General features: G+C 35.7%; 1 pseudogene; it reads right to left on the minus strand.

Annotated features, from left to right (window-relative positions):
- Positions 1 to 9100: 9100 nt before the first annotated feature.
- On the minus strand, positions 9101 to 10099 carry LOC103085349 (S-adenosylmethionine decarboxylase proenzyme pseudogene; annotated as a pseudogene).
- Positions 10100 to 13302: the final 3203 nt, after the last annotated feature.

The raw sequence follows: 13302 nt of genomic DNA on the forward strand, positions 1-13302 counted from the left end.
TCTAAGACCTACCTTTCCCACCTCCACACAGAAGAATGGATAAAGAAGATGTGGTACGTATATACAATGGAATATTATTCAGGCATAAAAAGGAATGAAATTTGTAGAGACATGGATGAACCTAGAGACTGTCATACAGAGTTAAGTAAGTCAGAAAGAGAAAAACAATTATCGTATATTAATGCATATATGTGGAATCTGAAAAAATTGGTATAGACAATCTTACAAAGCAGAAATAGAGACACAGACGTAGAGAACAAATGTATGGATACCAAGGGGGAAAGGAGGAGGTGGGATGAATTCGGAGATTAGGATTGACATATATACACTACTGAGACTATGTATAAAATAGATAACTAATGAGAACCTACTGTATAGCATAGGCAACTCTACTCATTGCTCTGTGGTGACCTAAATGAGAAGCAAATCCAAAAAAGAGGGGGTATATGTGTATAGCCGATGCACTTTGCTGTACAGTAGAAACTAACACAATATTGTAAAGCAACTGTACTCCAATTTAAAAAATAATAAGAAATAAAAGCAAACAAACAACAAAAAAGAACAGTATTTATTCATTTGAATAAAAGTCCAACAGACATTTCATCAAAGACGATGCATGCAAATGGCTAAAAAGCATAAAACGTTGCTCAATATAATTAGTCATTAGGGAAATGAAAACTAAACCTACCTTTTGATAACAATTTAACATCTACTAAAATATCTACAATAAATAAGGCAGACAATGGCAAACGTTGGTGAGAAAATGGCAAAACAGAAACTCTCATATTATTGTTTGGTGGGAATGTAAAGTGGTAAAGTCACTAGAAAATAAGTTTGGCAGTTTCTAGAAAAGTTAAACATGAAACTACCCTATGACCTAGTATTTTGACTAGTAGGTGTCTAACCAAAAGAAATGAAAGTTTTTGTCCACACAAAGACTTGTATGTGAATGTTAATAGAAACATTACCAAAATAGGCAAAAACTAGTAACAATCTAGATGGAATGAAGAGATACAATGTGGTTTATCTATATACTGGAATACTATTCATCAATAAAAAAAATACTGTCATATTCCATGAACTTCAAAAATGTTATGTTAAATGACCATACACAAGAGATCACATATTATACGATTTTATCTGTATGATATGTTCTGAAAAAAAGCAAATTTATAGTGACAGAAAGTAGATTAGTGGCTGCATGAGGCTGGGGGTGAGATGGGGACCAGCTGTACATGGATGTGAGGGATCTTTTTGGAGGGATAAAAATGTTCTAATGTATGGTGATGGGTGAAATACTAAGTAAAGGTAATAAAAATTACTGAACTGTACACTCAAAATAGATGAATTTTATGTTATGTAAAAAAATACCTCAGTATATCTGCTTAAAAATATAATGTAATAAAGTCTGTGGAAGGACATGGAAGCTAGATGTAAGTTTTAGTTTTATCTGCTCTTTTTTTTTTGTTGTTGTTTGTTTGTTTGTTTGTTTGTTTTTGCAGTAGGCGGGCCTCTCACTGTTGTGGCCTCTCCCGTTGCGGAGCACCGGACGCACAGGCTCTGCGGCCATGGCCCGCGGGCCCAGCCGCTTCGCGGCATGTGGGATCTTCCCGGACCAGGGCACGAACCCGTGTCCCCTGCATTGGCAGGCGGACTCTCAACCACTGCGCCACCAGGGAAGCCCTGTTCTTCTTTTTGATACTATTTTAGAATGTGTGCAACATCATGATTTAATTTATTGCATTTCATCTCACACAGCCCAGTACAGGGAAATAACAGCTAACTAAATATCCTTCATAAAATTGATTATTAAAGTGAAGGTAAATATAGACTCCAATAGTTGAACCCCGCTGTTTACCTGTACTTGGGTTTCGGTGTTATCTAGATTGAATTGGATTGAGTTGGAGCTGAATGCAGGATGTAGATTAAGAGAATATTATAGTAATTCATATTTTCTGTGTCAACAATAGCAGGAAAAATGGCACTTTTCCAAGGGCATTGCCTTAATAATTAATAAAAATAACTTAAAGTCAATACTTGTTTAATTAGTCGTATGAAGCATTCCAATATTTATAGCTCCTCTTAGCACCCTTTGACTCTTTACTGGGTATGATTTGCTCACAAAAGAATAAGGAGTATTTAACAACATACAAAAGAGCAGTAGAATAACTGTCTGTATAAGGTGTTTCAGAATGAATTTCATACAAATCCCAACATCAATGCCTATATTTTAATTCTGTTCACTGAATTCAAAATGTGCAATTACCACTTCAATGCTATTTTGATAATCATTAATTCTGTAAAATTTAATGTAGATGTTGCTGATAACTAAGCTTCAAATAGAGGTAACATTTTAGAAGCAACCTGAAATTTCAGCTCGAAAGTAGGCAGAGACAAACACTCATGCAAGACTTCAAAGCCTAATTGACTTAGTTATATTTCACTTTGAATGATAGAGATTAATACCTGTAGATTACAAGTTTTGTCTTGAGATTAGAATAATGAGAGAAAAATTCTGTCAGATTCAGGCATTACTTCTCAGTGACTACAGTTCAGTGAATCAGATTTCTTTTCCACGCCATTTGAGAGAACTTGCTGAATACAAAATGCCTTTCCCAACATATCTAAGAAATGGAAAGGTTAACTCTTAGTGATTTTATTGACTTTATAATTGACTATAAATAATATGCCTAATATGTTAATATGAAATTAATAGTTAGGCAGATGTTCTCAGTTCTTTAACTTTGCTTATGATAAAAACTTTTTCATTCAGTGTAATACTGTTTGGAAAACTCATCAGTCTATTTTGGATTTCAAATACAGCCAAAATTTTTAAAAAGTAATTATTTCAAAAAAAAAAAGTAATTATTTCAAATTTTCATTTATTTATTAAAATATAAAAATTAGTATCTTCCCTAAAATTTCTAAATGTTGCTAAGAATATAACAATAGCATGAAAAGAGATGTAACCAGAAGATTGGGCAAAGCCTTTGTCTCTAGATCAAATATTTACCACAAAAGGTATTAGCAAAATCATTTCTGAATGTTCTTTAGGATTACTATTATAACAACCAACATTTACTGAATATCTACTATGTAATGAGGAAATATAATTGCCCTTCTTTAATCCATAAATTCATTAGACAGATATTTATTTGATCTCTCCTATGTACCAGAAATTATTCCAGGGTTTGGGAATGCATAGGTAAACAAAATAGAAAAAATAATACCTTTGCATTTATGAAGATTATTCCTGGTAGGGAAGGCAGCTAAGGGAAAAATAAGCATAATTTGAAGTCTAGATTACTTTAATGCTGCTGTTTTCATGATATTAGAAGGTATAACTAGAACATTTTTCACACTGTTGAGTCACTAATGATATTGGGCTGACAGTGATTATTAGATACATTAGGACTTCCATAATGTTAAAATGTAAAAACAAAACAAAACAAAAAAAAACCACACAAAACTGTGTACCATAGACATATTGAACTAGTAAATAGGCATATAGAATCAGAATGTAATAAACGCAGTAGAAAATAAAATTGGACACTATAACAGGCATTGAGAGTGTTGGGGGACTTGGAATTTTATTTTATTCTATTTTGTTTTTAATTAATTTATTTTTTTGGCTATGCCACGTGGCTTGCAGGATCTTAGTTCCCCGACTAGGGATTGAATCCCCGCCCTTAAAGTGTGGAGTCCTAACCAGTGGAATGCCAGGGAATTCAGGCTTGGAATTTTAGATGGGACACTCAGTAGAAGTATTATTTGATAGGTTTTCAGGAGGAGAGAAAGTGAGACATGAAGTTATTTGGAAAAAAATGGGAAAAGTAAGAAGAAGAAAGCTTGCTTCCAGAAAGCAGGAAGAGCCAGTGCAAAAACCTTTTATGTCAGAGCAAGCATAGAATGTTCAGAAATGATGAGGGGGTGAAAGTGTCTGGAGTGGAGTGACCTAGGTTGAGAATAATAGGAAGGAAAGTTAAAAAAAGGCAAGAAGGGAGGTGTGTGAAATCATGTAGGGCCTCAGAGACCATTGGAAAGAACCATGGGATGATTACATCCCAGAGAAGAGATATGATCAGTTTCACAGGGCCACTCTGATATTTGTGTTGCGGATGAACAGTGATAATACAGAGGTCAAAGCAGGGAGATCGGTTAGGATGTTAATGTAAAAATCTAGGCAAGAATGATGGACATGTAGGCCAAGCTTGTAGAGGAGTAGATATATTTTGAAAATAGCACCAAGAAGATGTCTTAGATGAACAATGCAGGGTATGAGAGAAATACAGGACTCAAGTTGATTGCAAGGGTTTAGCAACAGGAAATGTGGAGAAGTTTGAAGATGAAAGTGCAAATTACTAAGCTGAGTTGTAGGACACAGTAATTCCAATATAAACTTGCTGGAGATTTTACAAACAAATTATTGAAATAAGATGATTAAATATATACTATTTTGGCAGAATTAAAAATGTTTTCCCTTGCTATTTAAATTTGTAATTCTCTGATAACTAGAGTGACCTTTTTATCACTTAATCATCATTTACATGCTTTGAATTAGGAATGGCTTGGAATTTAAAGTCAAGGATCTGACTGTGAATATTTTTCCAGGCTTGATTTCCTTCAAATTTTCTTGTTATTGTAAAGAACAGGGTCTTTCATCTTTACTTGCCTTTGCTCATGAAGTTTCATCTGCATGATGAAATTTACCTTTTCCCTGTTCCAGCTTGAAGAAATTTTACCCTTCCTTTAAAGCTGCAACTGACATGCCTATTCTCCAGATGTATCACCGTTCTCTTTTGTGTTATTAGATGCTTAAATCACATAGCTTACCTTGCTTTTTATTAGTATAAGGTTAAAAAAATGCATGCTCTAAGACAGGTTTGGATTCAGACTCCACCACTTATTAGGTGTGAGATCTTGGGAAAATTATTTTTCCTTGTTATGTCCTATTTTCCCTAACCATAAAAGAATGCAATTAATGACCCCCCCACGTACTTCATATATAAATAATAAATAAAATAATCTACTTAAATTAAATCTACTTACTTTCACCTACTACCTATAAATAGCAAGCTTCAAACACACACTTTCTATTCCTTTACTACTTTCTGTATTCATTTTCATTATTATTTAGATGAGATTCATGTCATCAGGGCCCACAGGAATGACTTGCAAAATCCTCAGATACCAATTACTTAATGAACCTATATTCAGTTCATCTAATACCAATATCCCTTTAACATGTCCATTTTATTTATTTTTTTCTGTTTGTTTTTTGCAAATGTTCATAGCAGCTTTATTCATAATTTCCCAAAATTGGAAACAAAATGTTCATTAACAGGAGAATAGCTAAACAAATTGTGGTACATTCATACAATGGAATACTACTCAGCAATAAAAAGAAATACATGGTTCAACCTCTCAAAACTTTATACTAATGAAAGCATTAAGTGATTCAATTTAGTTTCAGAGCTGGAGGGGTGAGGGAAACCCTAGTCATTGGTGAAAAAATATGGATAGTAGTTAAACTACCAAAATATGGATAGTAGTTAAACTACCAACTAAAGTAGGGGTAGTGCTTTGTTGCTTAGGTAGGGGTATAAGGGAACCTGCCTTTGTCCTGATATGGCTGTGGGCTAAAAGTATCCATTTTCAAAACTGTAGTTAAGATTTGAGTATTTCAATTTTATAAATCTTACCTAATAACAGGTGTGTATAGCGGGCAGATGAATGTACCAAAGCAGAATGGAGGACTATCGAAGCTAGGGTGTGAAGGTTCAAGGTACCATTTTTTAAAATATATATCCAATTAAGATGTTTAATTACAAATCTCGACCTATTTTTATGGGCTCCCAGATCACGTACCCAACAGCATATTGGACATCTCTTGACACTGCCAGTGGTTTTCTTCCAATCTTAGTCACATAACAGATCTCTATGACCCTACCTCAATTTCATCCTAGGTTTCTGGTTTGAACAACTCAGGAAAATGCTGGATTGCAAGTAGTCTGAAGAGCGTTCAGTTTGAGGGTAAAAATTGACACTTGTCATCTTGTAAAGGACTAACAAAGTGGACCCTAAGAGGCAAACGTAAGTGGGAAGAAACTAGAAAAGTAAAACAAACTGATGATGAGCAACAGTGGACATGCTTGCAGTGAACTCAGTTACAAAGTCTCTGAAGGTAGGAATGGGTGGATGGAATCCAAAGGACCAATACTTCTTCCAAAAATGGTAGATGAGAATGTAAAGTTTGAAGGTGGGTAGCCAGGAAATGGTGAGTTATCTGGCTAGGGTAATAAAAACCTTTTATCTTTCATAGTGTGATATCACATTTACCATATTTTTCAGATTATGTCCCTGAATCTGATTAACACCAAGTGTCTGCCAAACTCAGTTACCTGTTCATGTAAAAGAATCTGGTACTGTTGGTATTGCACACATATGTAACAACCTGCTTTTCTACGATCAACCCTTTTTAACTCAGATTTTGGACAATATTCTGATAAGCTTATTCTGAGAAAGATCCAAATACACATTTTATAAGATTCCAGTTTTTAGCTTATTGTAGATGAGACTGAAGAACTGAAATTCTGCCTGATGATGAGATATGTACCTGCATGGCACAATGATCAAAAGCTTATAACTCTGTTCTAGTTAATAGAAATAACCACGAATTAAACTCTGCCCCACCCCACCGTCAAGAGCCTATTTCATAATAAATGTTAGACTATTCCACCTCCAAAATTTTCACCTTTCTAGCTCCAAACTCTATCATTCTTATTCTTACTACTTATACCCTTTCTACTCTGTGATATCCTGGTATACAGCCTAGATGATTTCCTTTGAGCTTCAGGTATGAAGCCACTAACAAAAAAATGTTTAAATCTGTTCTCCCAGGAGCTTAAAGATCTTATCTTTATGACAGCTCCCATAAATCTTAAAAAATGATCATTAAATACTGATTTACTCAATTAATTATAAGAACTTTAAATGTTTAGTATTTTGTCATGTATACTATTAAAAAAATACATCAACAGAAAACTTTCTGAATGTCACTAGACAATGAATTAAGCAAACCTTTACTGAAGCTTAAATTATGGTACAGAAATACATTTCAACTGATTTAAGTCCAACACCATGAAGAGAGAAATTACGGCACCAAAATTTTCCCTCCTCTATCATACACACTGGAATTAATTTAGATTACTATTCAATCTATCGTTTTCATTTTTCTAGGCTTTGTTCCATACAAATTTGTGCAGCTTTTCAACATTAAATAGAAATCTTAAATCTATTAAGGGGGGGGTAATCAGACCTCAAGCCAATAAATGTTCATCAAATCTACTGGAACACTGTTCAAGAACAAAATCCACTTTGAGCATTGGTCCTCATCATAGCACCAAAATATTAGGTACTGCGCGCTAATTACAGAATCGGACTGATCCACTGATTGAAAGCTTCTTCAATGAAGCCTTGAATCAACAACATGTTTAAAAGTCAAAAGTGTTCCAACCACTTGATTTCAAACCAAGTAGAATTTATGTTTAGCAACACTAAAAAAAAAAAGGTGTTTCATTTATAAATACAAAAACGTCACTGCATCAATCCAGAAGAATCAAAAATTGTTTGAGGACAAGAAGAAATACAAAATTGAGTCAACTTTCCTCTTTTCTCAGCTGCTTAAATAAATGTCCATATTAGCAAATACAGCTAAAAGATGCCAACTCTTTTCCCATTGACCATTTTGGAATTTTGTATGTTATGTTTTATGGATAGCACTCTGCTTCACTGTGTATTATGTCTGAGTAACCTGAATAGTTCTCATTCATCACTTGATGTTACTCCACGGTGAAAGAAATACCAGTAAGAGGAACCATCAGAACACTATCACATGCATCACAAAGTCACAGAGGTTTTTAAATCACAAGATGGCAAAGACATCGATTTTGCTTTAAACCAAAGTTTATGGCATATCCTTAATAGAAATCAGTGGAAATGGCTACGAAAGTAAAAGTTAAGGTGAATCATCTGAGCTGGCTTGACTTGTTGAATCCAATACAACCTTTATCTTAAATCTCCTTGCTAACAAATTTAGTGATAATTCTTTTATACTACCACTTAGCAAGTTAATAAAGGCGTGGTACTCATGAGAAGCTAACCTCATTTAATGGGGGGCATAGAATGGCATACAGTTTCCATACAGTTCTATTCTATTCTATACAGCCAATATTCCCTAGTATCAATCCACACCTTCTTTGCTAATCAACACCAGCTTATTCCAAAAGAGCTCATGGTAACGAAAAATGCCAAACTCCCTTGACCTTAAAAGAAAATTAAACCCAGGGTCCATCCCCCCATTCCCCTCTGGGGTATAAGGTTAGTGTAAACCCACAGTGTAACAGTGTATTGCTTTATGGAGGGGGTGTGGTTGGGGTGGGGAGACACTGTGGTGAGGAATGAATCAATTAAAGTCACACAAGTATAGGAAGCAGTGAGATAGTAGTACACAAAATGGATAACTGCAGTCATTTTCTTAGAGGACTGGACTCATGGAAGAACTTTGATTGGTGCTGGAAAAATATCTGTATAAAGTAGAAATTTGTTTCAATAACATTAGTAGAGAATATGTTCTAGAAAGTGGAGGTAACTAGATGCAAAATCCTGGTAGCAATTTAATAGAACAGTCCCAGATGGCTAGGCTGAGGCCAACACCTAATGAGGACGAAAGCCTTGTCTGTGGGGAATTTTGGATGATACCTGGAGAAATATTACACTGTGTGTAAATCAAATTAAATTGTTTCCACAAGTGTTGTAAATTTCATAAAGTAAAAGGTTTCTTCTACATGCACTTCAATTTCACAGCAAGAATGGCATGGGATACCTAAACACAGAAGACAGCATTCATGCAAGATATCTAACTCCTTGATATAATATGCATACAATTCAAAATGATTACACTATCATCACATCTAGGGCTTTCTGCAACTACAAGGTGGTGGTTATGGAAAGCATGGCCCTTGCTATCAATATCTAAAAAGCAGCCACTGCCTTCTTCTATGTGTGTTCTCTTTTTGTGTTTTTTCTTAATTTTTCTTAATCAACTCTGCTCTTGTTGCTGCTTCTTAGCAAAACTGGTGAAAACAAAACTGTAATCATTGAACATAGTGCTCCGGCAATCAAGAGGTTCAAAACCTTCAATCTTCTGGGGCAAAGAAAGTACTGTGAGACATTTAGAACTCTGATTTACAAACAGGGTGGTCACAAATTCCTGGCAAGACTTCCACAACTTTCCTGATCAGGTCATCATAGGAGGTCTGACTTAAGTTTGTTTCAAGCTAACATAAGAAAATTCTGGTTCTGGAGTGATGTGAATAGTCCAATAAATTCCATCCGATTTCATTCCATTCACTGAATACCCACAAGGATTGAACAGTGTGGCATCAATGACAGAACCTGATATCAGGTCACAAATTCCACTCTCACGAATGACATCCTTTGCAGTAACACCATCTTTCCTGTAGAACTGGTCCATAACCGCTGGGTCAAGCTCACTCGTCAGAATTTCCAGGGTTTGATCTGGATGATTGATTACCCGACTCTCTGGGAAATCCAAAGTATACAAGTACCAAAAATCAGAATTCATGCGTCCCATACGATATGCTCCTCCATTTGGGAAAATTGCATTAAGAAACTCTATTTCTTCCTGGAAATTCCGATGTGGGTACCCTTGGTGAGGTGGCCTCATGAAATTCTTAGGAGAATAAAAGAAGCTTTGAATTGAGTCAAACCCACTGTAATCCCTAGCAAGTTTCAACAGGGGAACCAGTGCTTTCAGCAAGAGGGTGGTACCACATGTCTTGAAAATGAAACGTCCCTTGGAGACAAACATGTTACTCTCACTGAGTACACAAACTTCCTGCTTGTCAGTTTTTGTCACACGTATGATTGAACATTGCACATCCTTCAAAAGTATGTCCCACTCGGATCTTGGGATGGTGCGAAGATCCCCAGATCCTTGGTTTGCGTCAGGTTGCTGCCTGGAGAACCAAACCTCCAGCAGCTTCTCGGTCCCTTCGAAAAAGTGTGCAGCTTCCATCACCGTGAGATTAGCGAACAACCAAGAACCACAGAAAATCAACTAAATTAAATCTCTTCTCCCGCCTCTGCCGCCGCCGCTGCTGATTGTTCCAGCTGTGTTACTAAAGTTCAGGTTCTTTTTTTGCTATAATTTTACATTAACTTTTTTTTAAAAAGGGTTAATAAAATTTTCCCAGCTTTTTTTTTTTTTTCGTGAGCGAAAGTTGAACGTGTCTCTTGGAAGTAGAGGCAGATACAGCTCAGTCTCTTGCAGTTCGCTGTTTCCCCGTTAGAGAGAGTAGAGCGAGTGCTAGCTAATGTCGCCGGCCGTACTGTGGGAGCCTAACGTGTCCATTTTTTAAAATAATCATAAACGTTAGAAAGCACAATGTTTCTCTCTTCTTAGTTTATCTTTATAACCTAAAGTCATATAACTTCTCTATTTCTAAGTGCCTCACTGCTAATACACCTTCCTAATACATTATATAACCCATCATCGATTGTATTCATCAAGGAAAAATATGTAACTATGTAGGTTAGAATTTAGCTTATCACATAAATCTTTTGTTTACCCAAACACACTTCAAAAACACACTTCAGTCAAGTCTCACTTGACTACCCTATTTATGTGCTAAAATAAGTGCATTCAGAAAATGAATTATAAGACTGTATTCTAAAGACAAACATTTACAAACAAGTTTTCTTGCTGGATGAGCATAATAGGTTGACTGGTTGAATTTTTACTCTCAAATAATTGTGAGAGTTGATTTTTTCCTAAAATCATACTGAATTAATGGCATATTTTAGTGTTGTAGTCAAATCACTACTTCACCTAAAGTTCCCCTAACTTGTTATATTTTTTTCACAGGTACAGCACTTTGTATATTTCATTTTGATTTATTTTATGGCAAAATATATTTTTTGCAAAACTCCCTGTCATGTATATTTTTCTTTTGCTTTTCCAGTGTAGATTAAAAGAAAAAGAAAATCCCCAGACTAAAAAGCCAGCTCCAGGTATCATATAACTTCTATGACTAAAAAGTACAGATAATTTGCTTGTTTTCCCAGGGAAGTGGGCAGGCAGCCAAACCTCACAACCAAAATTAGTTCCCAATTTAGTGTTCGATGTCATTTCACAAGGACTAGAATGAAAGATGAGACATTGGACATGTTAACTCTGAGGAAAATTATCACTTCACCTTGTATAGCGTGTCTTTACTGGATGAAATCAGAGGAGATAAATCATCTGTCCCTGTGACAGATCTGCCTGTCATCGAGGGGAAAGATGTCCCCTAGTGAGAAGGCAGGCACTGTCTGAGTTTCCCTCAGGTTATAACCAGATATATTTTGTGCCTCAAAATAATTATAGAAATTTGAAAATGGAGATGATGTATGCAGGACACACTTCCCAAGTCGATTTTTCCAAATGACATTTTAAGTGCATGTATATAAATACAAATAGGAATGCATTCACATTTGTGAACTGCATATACCCTTGAAATTGTTACTGGGTAAAGAAAACATTTACTGAATGCTTACTATGATCAGGCATCATAGTGGCTGGTGGTCATTAACCTAAGTAAACACATAGGCCCAAGTAAGATTCATGGGGTGTTTTGTCCCTCAAATTTTCCTTCAGAAAGCAGAAAATCAGCTTATATTTAAGTACCTACAAAGGCGGGCGAATTATGGTCAAATCTCTCATATAATTTATTTTGAAATCTAAAGTGCTTTTGGGAAAAGGTGCATTAGCTAGAAATGATATCACTCCTCATCACGTTTTGGATACATAGAGAGGTGACCTCGTGGAAATGCAAATGATGGAGGCAAAGATATTTTATTCAGACTTCGTGTTTATTCCTGTGCTACGGCACTGCAATTGAGAGTTTTGGTTGTGGTTTTAATAGAGGATTTTAAAAAGTAGTAGAGAACATGTTAATGGCGAAGTTGAATACATGCCTTCAGAAATAATAATTAGCCCAAATGTTCAATGAATGAGTCTTTGTGACTTGAGATAAAATGCTTAATGGAAGCATAATGATCAATTAAAAAGGGCTCTAGCTCTCATTTTTGAAGGAAGTCAAAGTCTAAACTGCTAGATAACTCAACACTAGCTCTAGATTTAATAAAGTTAAAGCTATATGAGCTGCTAGAAACCAAAAAAAAAAAAAAGTGGCTCTAGTATTATAAAGTTAAAGCTATGCTATAAGATTTCTAAATAAAATATTTATATTCTTCTAAAATTTTATTCTAGCTCAGCCCCGAAAATTCCTTTTGAAATCATCTTATAAAATGGGGACTCAATCACCTTATATATCTGGTTACTGATATTTATAAAAATGCATTATAAAAATGAAACTTTAAAAATAAATTAATGCCCCCATGCAAAACTTTATGTAATTCTGTAAAAATTACACTATCTCAGGACTTCTCTGGTGGTCCAGTGGTTAAGACTCTGTGCTTCCATTGCAGGGGATAGGGTTTTGATCCCTAGTTGAGGAGCTAAGATTCCCACATGGCACATGGCAAAAAAATAAAAAACAAAACTCACACTATCTCTAACATGGAATAATACTTTTTTTTTTTTGGTACGCGGGCCTCTCACTGTTGTGGCCTCTCCCGTTGCGGAGCACAGGTTCCGGACGCGCAGGCTCAGCGGCCATGGCTCACGGGCCCAGCCGCTCCGCGACATGTGGGATCTTCCCAGACCGGGGCACAAACCCGTGTCCCCTGCATCGGCAGGTGGACTCTCAACCACTGCGCCACCAGGGAAGCCCGGAATAATACATTTTTAATTAAGAAATTAAAATAAGTCAAAATAGTCATTTGTGTTTACTCTTCTGAAGAAAATCAAACGTGATAAGCCTATCTGTGATTTTCTATAAGATTTTATTAAATCTGTTTTTTTAGCTCATAGTAATAATAGATCAGGGCTCATTGATCACTTGTTTGTTCATCATGCATGTACTGAGCACATCTTCTTGCCGGGGTCTTGCACTGGACACAAGATGTAAAAGGGTAAGCAAAGCAGACTTGTCATTTCAGAGCTTGAATTGTAGTGATCACAGACCTAGTTCATATTGTTGTTTAAGACTGTTGTTAACTAGAACATGTTAGAGTCATATGAGCCAGACAGAGGAAAGTACAAATTTGGACCAGTTAGATTATCAGGAAAAAGGAAATGATGAGATGCTCAAAAGCCAAGACCAGGCAGGTCATCAA

This window comes from Lipotes vexillifer, unplaced genomic scaffold, assembly GCF_000442215.2.
Source record: "Lipotes vexillifer unplaced genomic scaffold, Lipotes_vexillifer_v1.1 scaffold66, whole genome shotgun sequence".
NCBI lineage: Eukaryota > Metazoa > Chordata > Mammalia > Artiodactyla > Lipotidae > Lipotes > Lipotes vexillifer.